The 23,471-nt window shown below is 39.1% G+C and overlaps 1 protein-coding gene across 3 annotated transcripts in view; it reads right to left on the bottom strand.

Annotated features, from left to right (window-relative positions):
- LRP6 (LDL receptor related protein 6) overlaps positions 1–23,471 on the bottom strand; it is a 170,282-nt gene that overhangs the window by 99,319 nt on the left and 47,492 nt on the right. The window contains exon 1 of one of the 3 annotated variants that reach the window (XM_018048472.1): positions 6,963–7,064. The exons of the other annotated variants lie outside the window; for them this stretch is intronic. The gene's annotated coding sequence lies outside the window, so the exon portion shown is untranslated. Of the gene's footprint in view, positions 1–6,962; positions 7,065–23,471 lie in introns of those variants that run through there. 3 annotated transcript variants of the gene reach the window in all.

Raw genomic sequence — 23,471 nt, 5'->3', positions numbered from 1 at the left:
CCTAGCCAGGCTTCAACATTACGTGGACTGTGAACTTTCAGATGTTCAAGAAAAGGTGGTTTTAGAAATGGCAGAGGAACCAGAGATCAAATTGCCAACATTCACTGGATTACTGAAAAAGCAAGAGTTCAAGAAAACATCTACTTCTACTTTACTGACTAGGCCAAAGTCTTTGACTGTGTGGATCACTACGAACTGTGGAAAATTCTTCAAGAGATGGGAATACCAGACCACCTGACCTGCCTCTTGAGAAATCTCTATGCAGGTCAGGAAGCAACACTTAGAAACGGACATGGAATAACAGACTGCTGCCAAATAGGAAAAGGAGTAGTCAAGGCTATATACTGTCACCTTGCTTATTTAACTTCTATGCAGAGTACATCATGAGAAACACTGGGCTGGAAGAAACACAAGCTGGAATCAAGACTGCCAGGAGAAATATCAATAACCTCAGATATGCAGATGATATCACCCTTATGGCAGAAAGAGAAGAAGAACTAAAGAACCTCTTGATGAAAGTGAAAGAGGAGAGTGAAAAAGTTGGCTTAAAGCTCAACATTCAGAAAACTAAGATCATGGCATCTGGTCCCATCACTTCATGGCAAATAGATGGGGAAACAGTGGAAACAGTGGCTGACTTTATTTTGGGGGGCTCCAAAATCACTGCAGATGGTGACTTCAGCCACGAAATTAAAAGACGCTTACTCCTTGGAAGGAAAGTTATGACCAACCTAGACAGCATATTGAAAAGCAGAGACATTATTTCGTCAACAAAGGTCCATCTAGTCAAGGCTATGGTTTTTCCAATAGTCATGTATGGATGTGAGAGTTGGACTATTAAGAAAGCTAAGCGCCGAAAAATTGATGCTTTTGAACTGTGGTGTTGGAGAAGACTCTTGAGTCCCTTGGACTGCAAGGAGATCCATCCAGTCCATCCTAAAGGAGATCAGTCCTGGGTGTTCATTGGAAGGACTGATGTTGAAGCTGAAACTCCAATACTTTGGCCACCTGATGGGAAGAACTGACTCACTGGAAAAGACCCTAATGCTGGGAAAGACTGAAGGTGGGAGGAGAAGGGGACGAAGGAGGATGAGTTGGTTGGATGGCACCACCGACTCAATGTACATGAGTATGAGTAAACTGTGGGAGCTGGTGATGGACAGGGAAGCCTGGTGCGCTGCAGTCCATGGGATCGCAAAGAGTCAGACGCGACTGAACTGAAGGAAAACAAAATGACAGACATTAACTACATTCAAGTAAGTAACAACAATAAAATATAAATGGATTAAAGATTCCATTCAAAAAAGTAATCGTAGAGGGTAAAGCCAACAGGTATTTGGGAAGAAAAAACTGACAGGACTTGGCTTGAGTAGTGACAAAGAGCAGGAACTAAAGATGATTTCTAGGTCTCTCGTCAAAAAAGGGATGCCTTAAAAGAGGTAAATATTAATAAACATTAAAATAAATACACAGCTATTAAAGTAAAAGATGTTCAGCCACATACCACCAAGCAGTACGATGTCACATTTGAGATATCACTATAACAGGAACTGTTCCTTTGTTTGAACTCAATTATAAATCATATAATTTATAACTTCAAGTACTTTAAGTGTGGAAAAGTTAGATTATAAAAGATAAGGAGCGATGATGTAAAGCAGAGATTCCAGAGCTAAGGTGCTCAGGCCCGCCACTCCCAGACACATGATTTTGAGCAAGTTATTTCACCTTTCTGTCCCTCATATTCCTTATAACACAAGGATTAAAAACAGATGCATGTCAAATGGTTTCTGTCAGAATACAGTTAATATATGCAAAGCACTTAGAAGCTCTATCTATGCGCTATTGTTTTTTATATCATAAATCTCTTGTTCATGGTTTCACTTTTAGAATGAACAGCAAAGTTATTAACACAATCTTTATACTATCTGGCTCCTAACCATCTCTTCAGCTTCAATTAACACCACTCTTCTCTTCATCACCTTGGGTTTCCCAGGTGATGCACTGGTAAAGAATACACCTGTCAATGCATGAGATGAAGGAGATGTGGGTTTGATCCCTGGGTTGGAAAGATTCCCTGGAGTAGGAAATGGCAACCGACTCCAGTATTCTTGCCTGGAAAATTCTATTGACAGACGAGCATGGTGGGCTATAGTCCATGAGGCTGCAAAGAGTCAGACACAACTGAACACACACACACACACACACCCTTATTTATTATATGCCAGGTACCATACTCCCTGGCAGTACAGGGCTTTCCCTTTACCTATTATCTTCTCTTTCAGAGTTCAACTTAAATCAAGGTTTCTCTAACAGGCCTTCTTTAAATTACAAATTAGGTCATACAGTCCCATATAAGCTCTCAGAGTACTTTACATTCACAGCATTACAACCATACTTAATCATTTGCTTCATGTTTATTACCTCTAACTTACACATTTATGTTTTTGGCAATTTCTGGATTAAGAAAAGGTTTTTTTAAGTAAATGAGGAAAAAATTTTCCATTTGCTGATTTGGTAAAGTATTCCTTTTGCAGAGGCATATAAATACCTCTTAATAATGCTATTACATGAAAGAACTCTTGTCTACAACAGCCAGCAGAAAAGAAAACAACATGTTCTAAGAATAAGCTGGCAGAGAAGCTGACCAGAGGTTTCCCATGGTCACAGACTGAATCTGATGGCAGTATTTCTCCATGTCCTTTGACATGCTAATCTCATGTCTCAGTGCCAACTGTTCAAAGGTCATTCTATCAGTAGATATTTTACTAATATTCTAGCTAACAGCTCACCTCTGGTTTATATCTCATGAAGTAAACATAAGAAAGCTAGAATGCAATTATCCTAAGAATTCAGATCTCTTACCATAAGAGTTTTAAAAAAGAAAGCAACCAGTCAATGACAAAATACTAAATCAACCCATGTATTATTTGTTCTTTTATTACTATACACTCCAGGTCCAAAGTTTTCCCATCCTAAATGTTTTTTCCTTCTTTAAACTGAAATATAACTGACACATAACATCATGTGAGTTAAAGATGTAAAACATGTTGGTTTGATACTTATATACCAAAATATGACTATCATAGCATTAGCTGACACACTTATCACTTCACATAATTACTTTCTTTTGTTCAGTGGGAACAAACATGATCTCCTTGTTTATAATAAAGTACTGTTGACTATAATCTATACATTGTGCATTTGATCTCTAGGACTTATTTACCTACTAGCTCTAGGTTTGTACCCTTCAACAACACATTCACAATTCCTCCAGCTCCCAGCTTCTGATAACCACCAGTCTACACTGTTTTTGTAAGTTTGGCTCTTTTAGATTCCACATGTAAGTGATGCTATATAATATTTGTCTTTCTCTGACTGACTTATCTAACTTAGAATAATCCCCTCAAGGTCCACCTATGTTTCCACACATGGCAGATTATTTTTTCTCAATGGCTAACTTATACGCAGAGCACATCATGAGAAATGTTGGGCTCGAAGAAGCATAAGCTGGAATCAAGATTGCCGGGAGAAATATCAATAACCTCAGATATGCAGATGATACCACCCTTATGGCAGAAAGTGAAGAGGAACTAAAAAGCCTCTTGATGAAAGTGAAAGTGGAGAGTGAAAGAGTTGGCTTAAAGCTCAACATTCAGAAAACAAAAATCATGGCATCCAGTCCCATCACTTCATGGGAAATAGATGGGGAAACATGGAAACAGTGTCAGACTTAATTTTGGGGGGCTCCAAAATCACTGCTTCCCTGATGGCTCAGAGGTTAAAGCGTCTGCCTCCAATGCGGGAGACCCAGGTTTGATCCCTGGGTTGGGAAGATCCCCTAGAGAAGAAAATGGCAACACACTCCAGCATTCTTGCCTGGAGAATCCCATGGACTGAGGAGCCTGGTGGGCTGCAGTCCACAGGGTCACAAAGAGTTGGACATGACTGAGTGACTTTACTTACTTACTTAAAATCACTGCAGATGGTGACTGCAACCATGAAATTAAAAGATGCTTACTCCTTGGAAGAAAAGTTATGACCAACCTAGATAGCATATTCAAAAGCGGAGACATTACTTTGCCGACTAAGGTCCGTCTAGTCAAGGCTATGATTTTTCCAGTAGTCATGTATGGATGTAAGAGTTGGACTGTGAAGAAGGCTGAGCACCAAAGAATTGATGCTTTTGAACTGTGGTGTTGGAGAAGACTCTTGAGAGTCCCTTGGACGACAAGGAGATCGAACCAGTCCATTCTGAAGGAGATCAGCCCTGGGATTTCTTTGGAAGGACTGATGCTAAAGCTGAAACTCCAGTACTTTGACCACCTCATGCAAAGAGTTGACTCACTGGAAAAGACTCATGCTGGGAGGGATTGGGGGCAGGAAGAGAAGGGGACGACAGAGGATGAGATGGCTGGATGGCATCACTGACTCAATGGACGTTAGTCTGAGTGAACTCCGGGAGTTGGTGATGGACAGGGAGGCCTGGCGTGCTGCAATTCATGGGGTCGCAAAAAGTCAGACACGACTGATCGACTGAACTGAACTGAATATTCCATTGTGCATATATACGGCAACTTCTTCATCCATTCATCTATTGAAGAACATGTAGGTTGTTTCTGTATCTTAGCTATTGTGAATATCTAACAATGAATATAGGATTACATACATCTCTTCAATTCCCGTTTTCATTTCCTTTGGGTATACAGCTGAGCTGTGAACAACAGAAATTGAAACTGCACAGGTCCACATACAAATTTTCTTTTCAACAATAAAATACTACTGTACCACACAATCCAGTCACTCTTAAGAAAAATCAATCATGAATACTTGTTGGAAGGATCATCTGATGAGAACAGACAACTCATTGGAAAAGTCCCAGATGCTGAGAAAGATTGAGGGCAGAAGGAGAGGAGGGTGTCAGAGGATGAGATGGCTGGATGGCACCACCAATGCAATGGACATGAACTTGGGCAAACTTCAGGACCTGGTGAGGGACAGGGAAGCCTAGCAGGCTGCAGTCCATGGGGTCACAAAGCGTCAGACACAACTGGGTGACTGAACAGCAAAAACAGTGACAATCACACAATCCCTGGTAGGTTAAATCCACAAATGTAGAACCTCAGATACAGAGCAACCATGTATATACAAAAGGAAGACTACAAGTTACAAGTGGATTTTCAACTGCACAGAGGGCCGGCACCTCTAACCCACGTTGTTCAAATTCAGGTATAGAACCTCCCTGGTGGTACAGTGGTAAGAATCCACCTGCCAATGCAGGGGTCAAGGGTTCAGTCCTGGTCCAGGAAGATTCCACGTGCCATGGAGCAACTAAGCCCGTGCGCCACAACTGCTGAAGCCCAAGCACCCTACAGTCTGTACGCTGCAGCTACTGAGCCACTGAGCATGTGCACCCAGGGCCCAAACTCCACAATAAAAGAAGCCACAGCAATGAGAACCCCGAACACCAAGAGGAAGAATAGCCCCACTTGCCACAACTAGAGAAAGTCTGCGTGCAGCAACAAATACCCAACACAATCAAGAAAAATTAAAGATAATAATAAGCTCAACTGTATATCCAGAAGTGGAATTGCTGAATCATAAGGCAGTTGCATTTTTAATTTTTTAAAGACTTCCATATTGGTTTCCATAGGAACTAAACCAATTTACATGCCTAACAACCGTGCACAAGAATTCGCTTATCGCCACATAGTCAGCATCAGCTATCTCTGGTCTTCTTAATAATAAACATTCCAACAGGTGAGAGGTGATATCTCATTGTGGTTTTGCCTTGCATTTCCCTAATGACTATCAATATGGAGCACCTTTTCATGGCCATTTAGGTTTATTTTCTTTTGAAAAATATCTATTTAGTTCCTCTGCCCATTTTTTTAAATGGACTGGTTTAAGTTGCGTAAGTTCTTACTATATTTTGGATACTAACCCTTATCTAATATATGACTTACAAATATTTTCTCCCACTCTGTAGGGCTTGGCAGGGGGACTATTTCCTTTGCTGTGCAGAAACTTTAGTACGATGAAGTCCCACTTGCTGATTTTTGTTCCAGTTGCTTGTGTTGATCTAATTCTTTTCACTTTTACCTGTGAGTTTTTTCACTGTTCTGGATCTCAATAAACAGTAGGAAAAAGAGGCAGGTGGGAAGATAAACTGAATATCTATGTTTATCTTTTCCCAATCAGCTATTAGACCCATAAATTAAGTGCTTGGCTAAGAAGTAGTCATGTATATGGACAACAACACAAAAATGGCAAAATCATATAGAAGATTTCTTCAAAAAAAATTGATGTTTAAACTCTATCTGTACCAAAATACACAATTTTTCAGACTTTCTTTAGTTCATCATTGTATATAGCATGTAACCACTCAGAAGCAGATTTACCATAAATGAAGCATAAGCAAACTTCAGGATCCCTCATGTAGGTTCATTCCAGTACCTTGCCTTTAATTTTGCACAGGAAGTCACTGCTTTGCAGGATTCCACCATAGATGAATTTCAGTTAAATAACATCACCCCACAGACACACAACATGGTCAGATTTCACTTATGGTAACCACAAATTTCACTGCCAGCTCCACAAATCACTGTGTAAATGACAGATGTGTTTCATGATCCGTCATCAATCACACTCCTCTTTCAAAGTCTATTACTGGTCTCTACTCAACTGTTATTCAGCTCACACACAGACAGCAAAGTGTATGGCTGTGCTGTCTCTTTGTGCTGATAAAGCTATGTGACATTCTATGAAAATATATTATCAAAAGAAAATTGGCCAAGAAAGATGAAAGTGCAGCAAAGAAATGAAAAGTGGTAAGTATAGGAGATGAAATCTGAACTGAATATAGAGTTATAGAAGGAACAGTTCGCTATAGGATGTTGACACCACTGTCATTCAAGATTCTAGACAGATACGCAGCCAGGAGAACTTAGTCAAAGCCAGCTTACCAACATAAATGAGCAAAGTGGTTGTGCCCAAAAGGATAAACACATCCCAGAGTGATGCCACCAAAAATAACTTCACATTGAAGGAACTCTTTCAGATAATTCACAACACTGAAAACACAAAATTAAATATTAATTATTAATATTAAATATTTTGAAAGCTTCCTCCAAACACAGAGAGGAATATTATAATTCACCAGGGCACAGAAAACATGCTTGCTCTATATAGTAAGCTATACAGTGAGAAGACAGTAGCATTCTCTGCTCAAACTATTTTTAATGATACTTCTAATATTTTATAGTATGTAAATACATACTAGTTTTACTGTTTTCCTACTTCGCTATACATTTACAGACAGAAATAATATTTAATATTTTGATGAAAAATTTTTAAGTCACAAAAGAACTGTAATTTATATACTAATTAGTAAGATTGCTTTATGTAGTTTTGGCTTTGTATGGTGTTCCCCCCTTTTTGTTTTTAATTTTTTTTTTTTAATTACTTACTTTGCTCTTCCCTGCTATGCAGGCTTTTCTCTAGTTGTGGTGCACCGGCCTCTCATTATTGTGGTTTCTCTTCTTACAGAACGCAGGCTCTAGGCAATGAGAGCTTCAGTAGCCACGGCACAAAGGCTCAGTAACTGTGGTTTCCGGGCTGCAGAGCACAGGTTTAGCTGTTCTGAGGCATGCGGCATCTTCCCAGACCAGGGATAGAACCCATGTCCCATGCAATGGCAGGTGGATTCTTTACCACCGAGTCACCAGTGAAGCCCAATGTTGCACACTTCAGCGTTTGTCTCCATACAAAAAGCTTTTTCTCTTTAGTTAATCTTGTTTCATTTTCATCAATTCAGTTCAATGCAGTAGGATTAACACTGAGCACCTCACCTCAGTTCAGTTCGTTGCAGTCGCTCAGTCGTATCTGAGTCTTGGCTACCGCATGGACTGCAACACGCATGGACTGTCCATCACCAACTCCCAGAGTTCACTCAAACTCATGTCCATTGAGTCAGTGATGCCATCCAACCACCTCATACTCTGCCATCCCCTTCTCCTTCCGCCTTCCATCTTTCCCAGCATCAGGGTCTGTCCAATGAGTCAGTTCTTCCCATTAGGTGGCCAAAGTATTGGAGTGTCAGTTTTAACATCAGTTCTGCCAATAAATATTCAGGAATGATCTCCTTTAGGATGGACTGGTTGGATCTCCTTGCAGCCGAAGGGACTCTCAAGAGTCTTCTCCAACATCACAGTTCAAAAGCATCAATTCTTCGGCGCTCAGCTTTCTTCACAGTTCGACTCTCACATCCACACATGACCACTGGAAAAACCATAGCCTTGACTAAACGGACCTTTGTTGGCAAAGTGATGTCTCTGCTTTTTAACATGCTGTCTAGGTTGGTCATGGAAATTTGGAAAACTCAGCACTGGCCACAGGACTGGAAAAGGTCAGTTTTCATTTCTATCCCAAAGAAAGGCAAAGCCAAAGAATGTTCAAACTACTGCACCACTGCACTCATCTCACACGTCAGTAAAGTAATGCTCGAAATTCTCCAAGCCAGGCTTCAGCAATACATGAACCGTGAACTTCCAGGTGTTCAAGCTGGTTTTAGAAAAGGCAGAGGAACCAGAGGTCAAATAGTCAACATCCGCTGGATCCTGAAAAAAGCAAGTTCAGTTCAGGTCAGTCGCTCAGTCGTGTCCGACTCTTTGCAATCCCATGAATCGCAGCACGCCAGGCCTCCCTGTCCATCACCATCTCCCGGAGTTCACTCAGACTCATGTCCATCAAGCCGGTGATGCCATCCAGCCATCTCATCCTCGGTCATCCCCTTCTCCGCCTGCCCCCAATCCTTCCCAGCATTAGAGTCTTTTCCAATGAGTCAACCCTTCGCATGAGGTGGCCAAAATATTGGAGTTTCAGCTTTAGCATCATTCCTTCCAAAGAACACCCAGGACTGATCTCCTTCAGAATGGACTGGTTGGATCTCCTTGCAGTCCAAGGGACTCTCAAGAGTCTTCTCCAACACCACAGTTCAAAAGCATCAATTCTTTGGTGCTCAGCCTTCTTCACAGTCCAACTCTCACATCCATACATGACCACAGGAAAAACCATAGCCTTGACTAGACATACCTTTGTTGGCAAAGTAATGTCTCTGCTTTTCAATATGCTATCTAGGTTGGTCATAACTTTTCTTCCAAGGAGTAAGCGTCTTTTAATTTCATGGCAGTAGTCACCATTTGCAGTGATTTTGGAGCCCCAAAAAAGAAAATCTGTCACTGTCTCCACTGTTTCCCCATCTATTCGTGATGAAGTGATGGGACTAGATGCCATGATCTTAGTTTTCTGAATGTGGAGCTTTAAGCCAAATTTTTCACTCTTTCATCAAGAGACTCTTTAGTTCTTTGATTTCTGCCCTAAGGGTGGTGTCATCTGCATATCTGAGGTTATTGATATTTCTCCCGGCAGTGTGTTTTTTTCCAACCTGTGTTTCATCCAACCCAGAGTTTCTCATGATGTACTCTGCATATAAGTTAAATAAGCAGGGTGACAATATACAGCCTTAACTACCCCTTTTCCTATTTGGAACCAGTCTTTGCTCCATGCCCAGTTCTGACTGTTGCTTCCTGACCTGCATACAGATTTCTCAAGAGGCACATCAGATGGTCTGGTATGCCCGTCTCTTTCAGAATTTTCCATGGTTTGTGATGATCCACACAGCCAAAGGTTTTGGCATAGTCAATAAAGCAGATGTTTTTTGGAACTCTCTTGATTTTTTGATAATCCAGTGGATATTGGCAATTTGATCTCTGATTCCTCTGCCTTTTCTAAAACCAGCTTGAACATCTGGAAGTTCACAGTTCACGTACTGGCTTGTTCACTTGAAGTTCACTTGAAGCCTGGCTTGGAGACTTTTGAGCATTACTTTACTGACATGTGAGGTGAGTCCAATTGTGCAGTAGTTTGAGCATTCTTTGGCACTGCCTTTCATTCCAAGGGATTGGAATGAAAACTGATCTTTTCCAGTCCTGCGGCCGCTGCTGAGTTTTCCAAATTTGCTGGTATATTGAGTGCAGCACTTTCACAGCATCATCTTTTAGGATTTGAAATAGCTAACTTGGAATTCCGTCACCTCCACTAGCTTTGTTCATCGTCATGCTTCCTAAGGCCCAGGAATTGACTTCGCATTCCAGGATGTCTGGCTCTAGGTGAGTGATCACACCATCGTGATTAACTGGGTTGTGAAGATCTTCTTGGATAGTTGTTCTCTGTATTCTTGCCACCTCTGTCCTTTATTGAGCACATCTTTGCATGAAATGTTCCCTTGGTATCTCTAATTTTCTTGAGGAGATCTCTAGTTTTTCCCATTCTATTGTTTTCCTCTATTTATTTGCACTGATCACTGAGGAAGGCTTTCTTATCTCTCCTTGCTATTCTTTGGAACTCTGCATTCAAATGGGTATCTATTTCCTTTTCTCCTTTGCTTTTCACTTCTCTTCTTTTCACAGCTATTTGTAAGGCCTCCTCAGACAACCATTTTGCTTTTTTGCATGTCTTCTTCTTGGGGATGGTCTTGATGGCTGTCTCCTATTCAATGTCTCGAACCTCAGCCCATAGTTCATCAGGCACTCTATCTATCAGATCTAGTCACTTAAATCTATTTCTCACTTTCACTGTATAACGGTTAAGGGATGAGCACCTACCAAGTGACAAACATCCCTTGAGGGATGGTCCTGGCATTCAAGGGGTTCTCAGAATAGACAGTTTTCAAATATCATAGGGCTATAAGACAGGTAAGTATAACCTCTCTGCACTGGCAGCAACAGAAGAGGGGCCTTGAGGCCAATCAAGAGATAATGACACCTGAGCTGAGCCTTGAAGGAGAAGGAGGTTGGATTATAAGAAATTAGAAGGAAAAAACATTACAGTGAAGCACAAATTATATGTGAAAGGAACTACATGCATTCCAATATTACTACAGCATAAAATGAAAAGTCTGAGGTCAGGGATGAATTCTACTCCGAGACCCTGAGCAAAGCGGTAAATGAAAAAAACAAAGTATTACAAAAGCACTCTTTCCACTGCTGTATACATGTTATTTTATTGTGAATAGTATTATGGTTCCAATTAAACTGAGGCATTATTTTGAGACCAATCACTCAGAGTTTAAAAAAAAAAGAATTGCCTAGGTTAAATGTAAATATGACTTCATTAAGAGCCAAACAATGTTTATTACAGCTTTCCAGGTGAAGAAACACACAAAAACTGGGAGACTAACAAAGCTTTCTCCAGCTAACATTACTGAATTCCTCCTACAAGAAAAGTCAATAAAAGAAATCATAGTGCCACCAATTTCCAAAGATACAGTAACACGAAATTTAAAATTTAGCTGCAAACACAAACACAGAAGATCATCTAAGAAACTGTGCTTTCACCTTAGTGGCGGTGGTGGTGTAGTCATCAAGTTGTGTCTGACTCTTGTGACCCCATGGACTGTAGCCCACCTGGCTCTTCTGTCCTCCATGCATGGGATTTCTCAGGCACGAATACTAGAGTGGGTTGCCATTTCATTCTCCAAGGGATCTTCCTGATCCAGGGATCAAACCGGGGCCTCCTGCATTGCAGGCAGATTCTTTACCAACTGAGCCACCAGGGAAGCCCCACCTTACATAAGACTGAATCTAAGGAGATGGCCAGACTTATGTTTTGTTTGTTCAACAGGTGTCAGTACCAACTAATCATCAAAAATCTTCTATGTGAATGTTCAGATCAATAAACATTCAAAGTGTTGAATAACTCTGTTGAATTGCACAGACTGCCCTGAATGAACTGTCTTTATTGTTGTTATTCAGTTGCCCAGTTGTGTCCGACTCTTTGAGACACCATGGACTGCAGCACACCAGGCTTCACCATCTCCCAGAGATTGCTCACACTCATATCCATTGAGTCAATGATACCATCCAACCATCTCATTCTCTGTTGTCCCCTTCTCTTCCTGCCTTCAATCTTTCCCAGCATCAAGGTCTTTTCAAATGAGTTGGCTCTTTGCATCAGGTGGCCAAAGTACTGGCACTTCAGCATCACTTCTTCCAACGAATATTCAGGGTTGATTTCCCTTAGGATTGACTGGTTTGATCTCCTTGCAGTCTAAGCAACTTTCAAGAGTCTTCTCCAACACCACAGTTCAAAAGCATCAATTCTTCAGTACACAGCCTTCTTTATGGTTCAACTCTCACATCCATACATGACTACTGGAAAACCCATAGCTTTGACTAGACGGGCCTTCGTCGGCAAAGTAATGTCTCTATTTTTTAATACGCTGTCTTGGTTGGTCATAGCTTTTCTTCCAAGGTTGTCTTTTAATTCCATGGCTGCAGTCACCATTTGCAGTGATTTTGGAGCCCAAGAAAATAAAGTCTGTCACTGTTTCCGGTTTCCCCATCTATTTCCCATGAAGTGATGGGACTGGATGCTATGATCTTAGTTTTGTGAATGTTAAGTTTTAAGTCAGCTTTTTCACTTTCCTCTTTCACTTTCCTCAAGAGTTCCTCCTCACTTTCTGCCATAAGGGTGGTGTTATCTGCATATCTGAGGCTACTGATATTTCTCCCAGCAGTCTTGATTCCAGCTTGTGCTTCACCCAGCCCAGCATTTCTCATGATGTACTCTGCATATAAATTAAATAAGCAGGGTGACAATAGATAGCCTTGACGTACTCCTTTCCCAATTTTGAACCACTCCATTATTCCACGTCCGACTCTAACTGCTGCTTTGTGATCTGCATACAGGTTTCACAGGATGCAGGTAAGGCGGTCTGATACTCCCATCTCTTTAAAAACTTTTCACAGTTTGTTGTGATCCACACAATCAAAGGCTTTGGCGTAGTCACTGAAGCAGAAGCTTTTCTGGAATTCTCTTGATTCTTCTATGATCCAACGGATGTTAGCAATTTGATCTCTGGTTCCTCTGCCTTTTCTAAATTCAGCTTAAACATCTGGGAGTTCTTGGTTCACATACTGTTGAAGCCTGGCTTGGAGAACTCTGAGTATTATTTTGCTAGCATGTGAAATGAGTGCAATTGTGTGATAGTCTAAACATCCTTTGGCATTGCCCTTCTTTGGGTTTGGAAAGAAAACCGACCTTTACCAGTCCTGTGGCCACTGCTGAGTTTTCCAGATTTCCCAGGCAAGAATATTAAAGTGGGTTACTACTTCCTTCTCCAGGGGATCCTGCCGACCCAGGACCTGAACCCACGTCTCCTGCACTGGCAGGCAGATTCTTTACCACTGAGCCACCTGGGAAGCTCCCTGAACTGCCTACCTGTGTTGATATTTGCACTGATGGAAAAGCAATGGTGGGTAAAACTGCAGGGAGTGACAATCAACTGTATGAACAGTCGCTGCATTTATTCTTCACCATATACAAAAGAAAAGCCAGTATCAATGAATACTGACACTGGTAAGGTGGAAAATTATTCATTTCATTAAGTCACCTTTGACTATGCATTTAATATTTTGTGTGACAAAATGCAATCTACAGAGGACGGACTTCTGCTGTACATGAAAGTAGCATGGTTGTCTTGAGAAAAAGCACCTGGCCAACTGAGATAGATGTTTTCATGGAATGCAATTTCTCACTTTAAAAAAATTAATGACAAACTGTGATTAATAAAACTTAGGTATCAGGCAGATACTTTTGTGGAAATAGATGAAATGACCTTGTCACTTCAATTTGTTGCCAGTAACAAAATCTGAGCTTTCCGCATTCAATCTGTTGCAGTACATTATATATATCTGACAAAGGACTTATATTTACAATGTATGAAGAACCCCTAAAATTCAGTAGAAGACAAACAACCAAATTAAAACCTGAGCAAAAGATCTGAACAGAAAAATCAACAAGACATACAAATGGCAAAGAATCACACAAAAAAGGAGTCAACATAATTATTCATCTCAAAAATGAAAATTTAAACTCTAATGAGATATCACTACGTATCTATCAGGATGGATAAACTTTAAAAAAATAGACAATACAAAGTACTAGCAAAGATGCAGAGCAACTGAAACTCTTAGACACTTCTAGTGTTAATGCAAAATGGTGCATCTACTTCGGAAAACTGTTTGGCAGTTCCCTATGTTAAGTAAACATCCCCATAAGATCTAGTAACCCCATTCCTCTTTTCAAGGGAAATTAAATATGTATTCACACAAAAATCTGTATGATAATATTTATAGCAAATGTATTCATAGTCACCAAAAATTACAGAATGTTCTTCAAATGGGGATAGACAAACTGGCACATTCGAACAATGGAATACTCTAAGCAATGGAAAAAAAAAAACCACTGTAATAAAAATAAAATTTAAAAAGACATAAGGAAAACCATTTTAGCTGTTAGAAGTCAAACTAATGGTTATTTCTGGGGAAGGAATGGAACATGGCAGGGGGGCTTCGAGAGTGCTGGCATCGTACTGTTTCTTAATCTATATGCTGCTCACATTGGTGTGATCACATTTATAAACTTAATTTGCTCTCAATATGATGTGTACATTTTCTGTATCTGTGTTATAATAAATGTTTATAGTTTTAGGGAAAAGAACCACCAACACACACAACAACATATATAAACTTCAAATGCTTTATCGTAAGAGAGAGTAGCTGGAGTCAAACACTAGAAGATACAAGATTCCATTTACGTTACTTTCTGGAAAAAACAAAACTGTGTAGAGTCAGAAAATAAATCATTGGTTGCCTAGAGCTGCAGGTAGAGGAAAAGGTTGATGACAAAAAGAAAATAGTTTTGGGAGCTCATGAATTACTCTCTGTTTTAATTATGTCAGTGATTACCCGAATGCATGTGTGTGCTCAGTCCCTCAGCTGTGTCCGACTCCAAGACCCATGGACGGCAGCCCACCAGGTCCCTCTCTGTCCACGGAATTTCCCAGGCAAGAATACTGGAGTGGGTTGCCATTTCCTACTCCAGGGGATCTTCCCGACCCAGGGATGGAACCAGCATCTCTTGCATTGGCGGGGGGATTCTTTACCACTGCACCAATGGGGATCAACACCCAAATGTCTAAATTCAGGAATTTTGTCTAAATTCAGGAATGGCCACCAAAAAGAATAAACTTAATGTATACAAATTTTACTCTTTTTTAATAGGTAGAAGACTTCACTAAATACTTCACACAAGAAGATATATGAATGGCCAGCTGGCACATAAAAAGATGCTCAATCTTAATCATCACAGAAGTAGAATAAGACACCACTTCAAACCCACTAAAATGGCTAACATTAAAAAGATCAATAATTCCAAGTGCTGGTAAGGATGGAGCAAATGAAACTCTCATACACAGCTAGTATAAACTTTGAAAACTAGTTTGGCAGTTTATTACAAAGTTAAATGCACACTTAACCCTATGAACCAGTAATTCTAGTTTTAGGTGTTTACTCAAGAGAAATTAAAACATATCCACACAATGATCTCTACATATAAGTTCAGAGAAGTTTTATTCATAATAACCAAAAACTGGAAATAACACAAATACCCATCAAGAGGATGATAAACCAACTCTAGCATATTCATACAATGGAATACTACTCGGCAATGTAAAAGAACTAACTACTTACATATTCAACAATAAGGATGTCTTTTTAAAATTATGGTAAACAAAAGAATTCAGCCTCAAACGAGTACTTACACAAGGACTCCATTATATCAAGTTCTAGATTCAGCAAAACTAACCTACAGTAATAGAAGTCAGATCAGTAGTTGTGGCGGTAGAAGCAGGAATTGACTTGAAACAGACTATGGCAATTTTCTGGACCCGATAAAACGGGTTTGTTTGTTGTTGTTGTCTTTTTTTAAGGGGGTTAACGGTAGATACACACATATATGAAAACTCATCAAGCTTTAAATATTAAAAAATATATATTTTATATGTAAATTTTATCTCAAAAAAGTTGCTTAAAACACAAACAGGAAACAGACTATTTTTTGAGTTACACAGATACCTTCTTCTCTATAGAAGCTTTTCCCAGCCTGTCTAGACAAAGCAGAGTTACTCTCTCATATTCCAATGGCTTGTTTTGCTACGTCGGAATATTAACACTTATCATGGTTTGTAGATCAACTATGAAGAACTCACAGTGGCAGACCGCAAGCAATTTGCACACTACCAAAATGCAGACCACAAGTAAGCACTATTGTCCTTTTTGTATAATTTACAGAGGTCTCACAACTGTCATTAAGCTTGTCTAAAGAAGCACCAAATTTATAAGAACTCAGTGTCTAGTTTATGACATAATAAAAAGTTGTCACAAATGAACTAGTCAGCTCAAGAAGAATTTTAGCAATAAGTAAAATTATCTGTATGCCTCTGCTCATCAAAACTAATAAATAATACTTCCATTACTTAATACTAAGAAATATATCGTGTCATGTTACTTCACAGGTCACATTCATATAAAGGCTTCAAGTGCAACAAATGAAACGGAGGCATTTGTCAGGTGACAATTGGATAAAAATTTAGAATTTTTAAATGAAGGCCGTTGGTATTTTCATTTGTTCTAATGTTTCAAATCTGAAGTAATAAATTTCATCTATAAATACTAAGCACTTCCATGTGTAATCTGATTAACTTTTAAGTTAGAAACTCATTACAAACTTAATAGAGAAAGGGAAAGAGAAACAGGTGGCAGAAAAAGACAATTTTATAAGTTACTAAGGTATTAATTTTTTTTAATGTATTGAGCATCTATTAGAAGCTTTTTGGCATCATGTCTGACATGGTAATACAAAAACAAGCAAGGCAAAAATATTGGTAAAATTATCCTTTTACAAAATCACTGATGATAACATTGAGGTCCTGGCTAGAGGGAGAAGCAATTAGAGAAAGAGAAAGCACAGAACTTCTCAAATATTTCAAATGAGAACTGATGAAGATAAAAGTTGAGGGATGGATCCATGTGGGAAAGGAAAGATAAAGGGCAGGGTAGGCTGGCAGTCCATATTGGTGTCATTCAACAAATATGCAATATGAACAGAGATTAGGAGGCAATGTATCAAGTTCAGATAAAGATGAAATAAGCACACTGACCTCACTGTTCTTCCTTCTATTAATATATTCAAAGAATCAGCCAAAAGAGTAACAAACAAACCAAAAAAAAAAGTGCAAAAATTAAGGAAGGGCTGGACTGAAAAAGCAAATAAAATAAAAAGTAGTTAACAGTCATTGAAGTTGAACTATAGTATTAACAAGGCAAAAGAAACAATTAAGAGTTGCATATGAAACCAAGTGAACTCCAAAGTGTAAGCAAGAGTCAGGCCACCTTTTAAGGACACAGTGTAACAGATATATGGTAAAAATCTAACTATAAAGAGCCATGGAGGCCTCAAGAACATTCTCCTACTATAAAATCTGTTTTGAGAAAACTTCTAAAATCACATCCATAATTAATCAAACGGGAACTAAAGCCAGTGAAAAAAAATCTGACCTAATGAGAGTGAAAAGAAAAGGGCCATGTAGAATTCACACGGCCTTCCTCTTCATCCCTGAAGCACTTCCGTTATACTTTGGTTACGTAGCTATCTCTTTTCAGTGAAATTTTTACAGAGAAGATACAGTAACCAGCGTAAAAAAAAAAAAAAAAAGATTCTATTACTGAGGCACAGGAAAGAACATGGGTTCTATTAAACACAATCCTTGCTCTGAAAATATGTATGCATCATAATGGAATTCTGCATGTATAAACTGATTACCCTGGAGAAAAATGATCCTCAGGCACCCAGTCTGGCTGACAAATTTAAGAGTGAGTGGACACAATACAAAGAACATATTTAATTCAGAAATAACATCGATGTAACACTACTGGAAAATAAAGCTTATAAATCTGAATTAAATAACAGACCAAATCAATTTAATTCCCTACTCTTATCAAAGAAAATGTTAACTATAGCAATTCTACCAAACTGCTGTTATCCACATTCCTTTCTGAAGAAAACAAGGTGATGCATTTTGAGCTCCTTTGAAAATAATAAAAATGATACATTAACTTTTGGAATGTCATCCTCCTCCTTTTAAACACTCACAAATATCCTGAAATGTCACACCTAAGTGAAAGCATTTCATGAGTTCCTCAAGCATACCCTCCTCTGTACTCCTCCAGTGCTCTGTACATTTCAAACACATATAATATTAGGATGGTTTTCACATTTCCTACCCCTCTATACTCCAGGGCTTTGTTTCATTCATAACTGTATCCCCTATCCTAAAATCATCTAATAAAATGGCAAGCATACTTATATCAGTACTCAAATGTTTAATAATGGTCTGCACTCATCAGCTCTTGGACCATCGTGCATGTGGGTCTCATTAGAGATGATATTCTTGAAAAATACAGGTAAGCTTTTATTTTAATGAATACCATTATTCCTCTACTATGCTCCAGTAACAACAAGCTGTTTGTTATTTCTTGAATGTATAATGAATGGCATGACAAAGGTCTGGTACATAGTGTTCCTACTGACTAAAATCCATTAGTCATTTCCATACCTTGTCCCTCTTGCCAACAACTGCTCACCTAGAAAGCACAAACTGAAATAGCCTCCTGAGTAAAACTGATTACTCTCTCCACTGCACGGATTCCCAAAGCGACACCTACAAAGCTTTATTACACACATTATTTCCCTAAATTTAAAACTGCTGCTGCTGCTGCTAAGTCGCCTCAGTCATGTCCGACTCTGTGCGACCCCATAGACGATACCTAATAAATCTGTGTAATTGGTCTCGTCTCTGTGCACATTTTGTTACCAGGTCACCTCACAGAATGTATTGGAATATCTCACTGCTCAAACACAGAAACTATACAAACAGCTTCACTGACTGCTTTTTTAATGGCCTGGTGAAGAGAACAAAGGTAAAATTATTTCAATCATGCCCTGTGAGGACTTCAACTACATGTCTGATGTACTACAGGAATCCCAAAATTAAGTTTCTGGAAGAATCTTGCCCTTGCCCCTGAGTGCTCAGTGACATTTCCAGCTCCTCTTACCTGCTTTTACTGAACTGCACTGTGCCCTGATGCTGGGAAACACTGAAGGCAGGAGGAGAAGGGGACGGACAACAGAGGATGAGATGGTTGGATGGCATCACCGACTCAATGGACATGAGTTTGAGCCAGCTCCGGGAGTTGGAGACGGACAGGGAAGCCTGGCGTGCTGCAGTCCATGGGGTCGCACAGAGTCGGACACAACTGAGGGACTGAACTGAACTGACCTACTTTTACTAAACTGCAATATGCACTGATGCTGCAAGACAAAGGCCAAACTAATGTGTCACTGGTGATACTACAAGGGTGCTGTTCACACTTCATACAGCAGCTTCTTTATGAGGACTACTGGGGCAGAAACTGGTTTCAATAATATGAGTAAAGATGATTTCCCACTGAATGGTATTACTCTTACAATCAGTAATCTTTTCTTTAGACTGGCTTAGATAATTCCTAAGGCCTAGCCCACTTCCAAATTTTATATTTCTATTAAATTCTTCTTCCTTTATATCTATCATCCCACTCCATTCATTCTTTCAACATCAGAAAGGAAAATAAATATAACATTCACAGCATGGAACACATACAGACAAATCCTGTGACCATTCACTTACAAAATGTGCTGTCATGGATAGTCAGCATCTAAACTACCCTCCTATGGCTGAAGAATCCTCACCTTATGAGGCAGAACCACTAACTGGAACTAAAGAAACTGAAAACACCAGCTATCTGCCTTCCAAACCTTCTTGCAATTGGGACAGGTGCATGAGATCTGGGTTGACCAGTCAGACAAACGCAGGAGAGGAGAAGGAAACAGCTGCAGGAGCAGCAGGGACCACAGCCACTCATTCTGGTGAGGCTGTGGGTAAGAACAAAGACTAGTTAAATCCAGTTTAACCTAACTCATCCAGGGGCTTCCCTCCTTCTTCAGTTGGTAAAGAATCTGCCTGCAATGCAGGAGACCTGGGTTCGATTCCTGGGTTGGGAAGATCCCCTGGAGAAGGAAATGGCAACCCCCTCCAGTATTCTTGCCTGGAGAATCCCATGGATAGAGGAGCCTGGTGGGCTACAGTCCATGAGGTCACAAGAGTCGGGCATGACTGAGAGACTACACCACCACCACCATCCTTCTTTTATCCAATTTTTCAAGGGAGCACAGGCATACCTTTTGCCTCAGGTCAGAGAGAGAGTATAAAGAGTGGTGAGTATGCCATCCAACAGTGGTGCCTTCACCACACCAGGCATGTGCTATGATCTGTTACATAGCTCCTGGATGCGGATTCCAGCCTGGTTCTTCTACCATTTAGGAAATTCTATGAGTAACCCAATATCTTCTTTAAAAATACTTTTTCTGTTTAAATTAGAGGAATCTTCCATCTGTACACTGAAAAAACAGCTTAATGAAAACTGATGAAAAAGCAACAATTTGGAAAAGCCAGCTTAACATTAAAACATTATACGTATGTCCCCAAACAATAAGGCATAAAACAAAACTTAACTTAACTGTTTGCTTTATCTACATGTTTATAACTTCAAAATCCAATAATCACCAATATATAATGACCATGAGATAATCAGTTCTTGAATATTCAGAAACTAGAATTGTACGTTTAACAGTTCTTGTATGTACATATAACATGTAATGGTTATGCTATGGCCTGAATGTCCCCTCACCCTCTACAACCGTATGTTAAAATCTGAACTCCCAAGGTAATGGTTATTAGGAGGTATGGCCTCCAGGGTGGAGCCCTCATGAATGGAATTAATACTTTTATTTAAAAAGCCCCAGAAAGTTCCCTTGCCCCCTCTACCATGTGCAGTCAGAGTGAAAAAAAAAAAAAAAAAAAGCCGACTAGGAAGCAGGCTCTCACCTGACCCCAAATCTGCCAGTACCTTGATCTTGGACTTCTCAACCTCCAGAACTGTGAGAAATAAACTTCTGTTGTTTATAAGCCACCAGTTATGGTATATTGTTACAGAAGCCCAAACATACTAATGTAAGTTATCTTGAACACCATATTTCTTATATTATGCACCCCCTTCCCCACACAGACACAACAGTAATAAAAATAACAGTAACACGAATACCACGAATACCAACAACAATAGCAGCAACAGCATGATATACCTAATGCATATATTTTTTAACTGTAGTAGCATTTGAGAATGATCTGAAAAACTCATTAAAAATACAGACTAACTTGAGTTCCTCCATCAGAGATTCTGATTAAACTGGTCTGAGCTGGGGACCAGGCATCAATATTGTCTAAAAGCTTCCAAAGCAATGTTAGTACACTCAGATGGGTTTACAAACAGTAAAGAGGAATCTGGCTTTCCCATCTGCCTGTCTATCCATAGCACTCTGCTCTCATACAGGTGGTGTTGATGTGTTTAAATCATTAACCAGCTGACCCTAAATATTAGCTAACAACTAGCCCCAGATGGTACTCACTCAAGCTGCAGAAGACTAATGAGAAACAAAGTACCATACAAATTCCTTCCCACACAATAGCTTTCCATGTTTCTTTCAAGTTCTATAATGTAAGAACTGGGATTTTGAAAGTTCACAATTAGTTTAACTTCTACTAAGAATACATACACAAATATCTGTGAGGATAAAAACTGAGTTTTCAAATTTCTTCTAAAACTTTTCAAGCTTTTGGCATCCCATTCTTTATATATACACTGGCAATTCTTCACTGGAGGTTTAAATTTGCTAATTGATTCAATATTACACATAACATGGTCTCTTTCTACTTATAAGATATGAAAAGTATGGAGGTTCCCGAAAAGTTTCTTAAAATAAGAAAACAGAGCTACCATCTGATCCAGCAATCCCATTCCTGGGCATACATTCAGAGAAAAACACTGTTTGAGAAGATAAATGTGCCCCCAGTGTTCATTTCAGCACTCATTACAACATCTAAGACATGGAAGCAACCTAAACATCCATCAACAGAGGACTAGATAAAGAAGATTTGCAACATATATACAACGTAATGCTACTCAGCCATAAGAAAGAATGAAATAATGCCCTTTGCAGCTACATAGATGAACTTGAAGATTATTATACTAAGCGAACCAAGTCAGAGGAAGACAAATAACATATGCTATTGCTTATATGTGGAATCTAAAACTAAAAAATAATACAAATGAACTTATTCACAAAACAGAAACAGACTTAAGAACAGACTATGGTTACCAGGGGGAGAAACAGATTGCGACTTTGGGACTGACATGTACACACTGCTATTCTTAAAACAGATAACCAGCAAGGACCTACTGTATAGCACAGGAAACTCTGCTCAGTATTTTGTAACAACCTAAATGGGAAAAGAATTTCAGAAAGAAGAGATACATGTATATATATAAATGAATTGCTACACACCTGAAACTAACACATTCATAAATCAACTATGCTCCAATATAAAATAATTTTAAATAAATAAAAAAAAGCCACCATGCCTTAAACAAAACTGCATTGTTCAAAAAACATGTGGTAATTCTGAATTTGATATGCCCCAAAGCTAGCCCCTTCTTTTAAGTATGTATGGAGGCATCATTAAGATTCTTTGACTAAATCACAAAGTTTCTGCCCAAGAACCCAAGAATCAGAGTGAAACAGCATCCAGAGGATCTACAGTTGTCTGATACATGTCAGTTTTAGAGCTACCTGGATACTACCTAGTGCTAAAAGGTACCTCCAATTTCACCTCAAGGTCAAGCAAGTCCACAAAATAAACATCAAGATAACCACCAAAAACACAACAGAAATACTTATCTAAGAAATAAAAATAAAAACCACCAGAAACATGTATCTTAGATTTACTCTCCAGTTAGAAAAGGAACTAAGTAAAAAGGTTATTTTAAATAGGTGCAAAATAATTTATAAAGTATTGGGTGAAAGATTAATTTGTTAATAAACTCTACACAAATATTACTCAAAAAAGATGAACAATATGTTTGAGTAGGCAATTCATTAATCTACCAGAGGTGGAAAGCAGGTGAAACACAAAAAGGGTAAAATCAACTGAAAGCTAACAGAATCAACTTTTTCCTTAAATGAAATAACTGAGAAAAGGAAAATGGCACTAGATTAGGAATTAATTTCTAATCCAAGTCTCAAATTTATTCAAATTAAAATCCTAATATGTATTTCAAAAGCTCTTGGTTGGAGCAGCTATTTATAGTCTCACTCTACTTCATATTCCCCAAAACAAAGAACTAATGTATGGTATAGGAGGCAACCAGTACAGGGAGCAAACTGCACTAGGAATGTTCTTTTTTTTTTTTTTTTCACTAGGAATGTTTTATTGCTTAGCTGACATGGTAGTACAGTGTTCATTATGTTATTCTTTTTATCTTCTTGTATACATGAAATGCAACTATGTGAATGATATATGAGGTTGGTACAAACATAACTGCGGTTTCCAATCATGAATTTTAAACAATCATTACCAG

This window comes from Capra hircus, chromosome 5 (genome assembly GCF_001704415.2).
Source record: "Capra hircus breed San Clemente chromosome 5, ASM170441v1, whole genome shotgun sequence".
Taxonomy (NCBI): domain Eukaryota; kingdom Metazoa; phylum Chordata; class Mammalia; order Artiodactyla; family Bovidae; genus Capra; species Capra hircus.
This window is presented reverse-complemented; position numbering and strand designations above follow the sequence as displayed.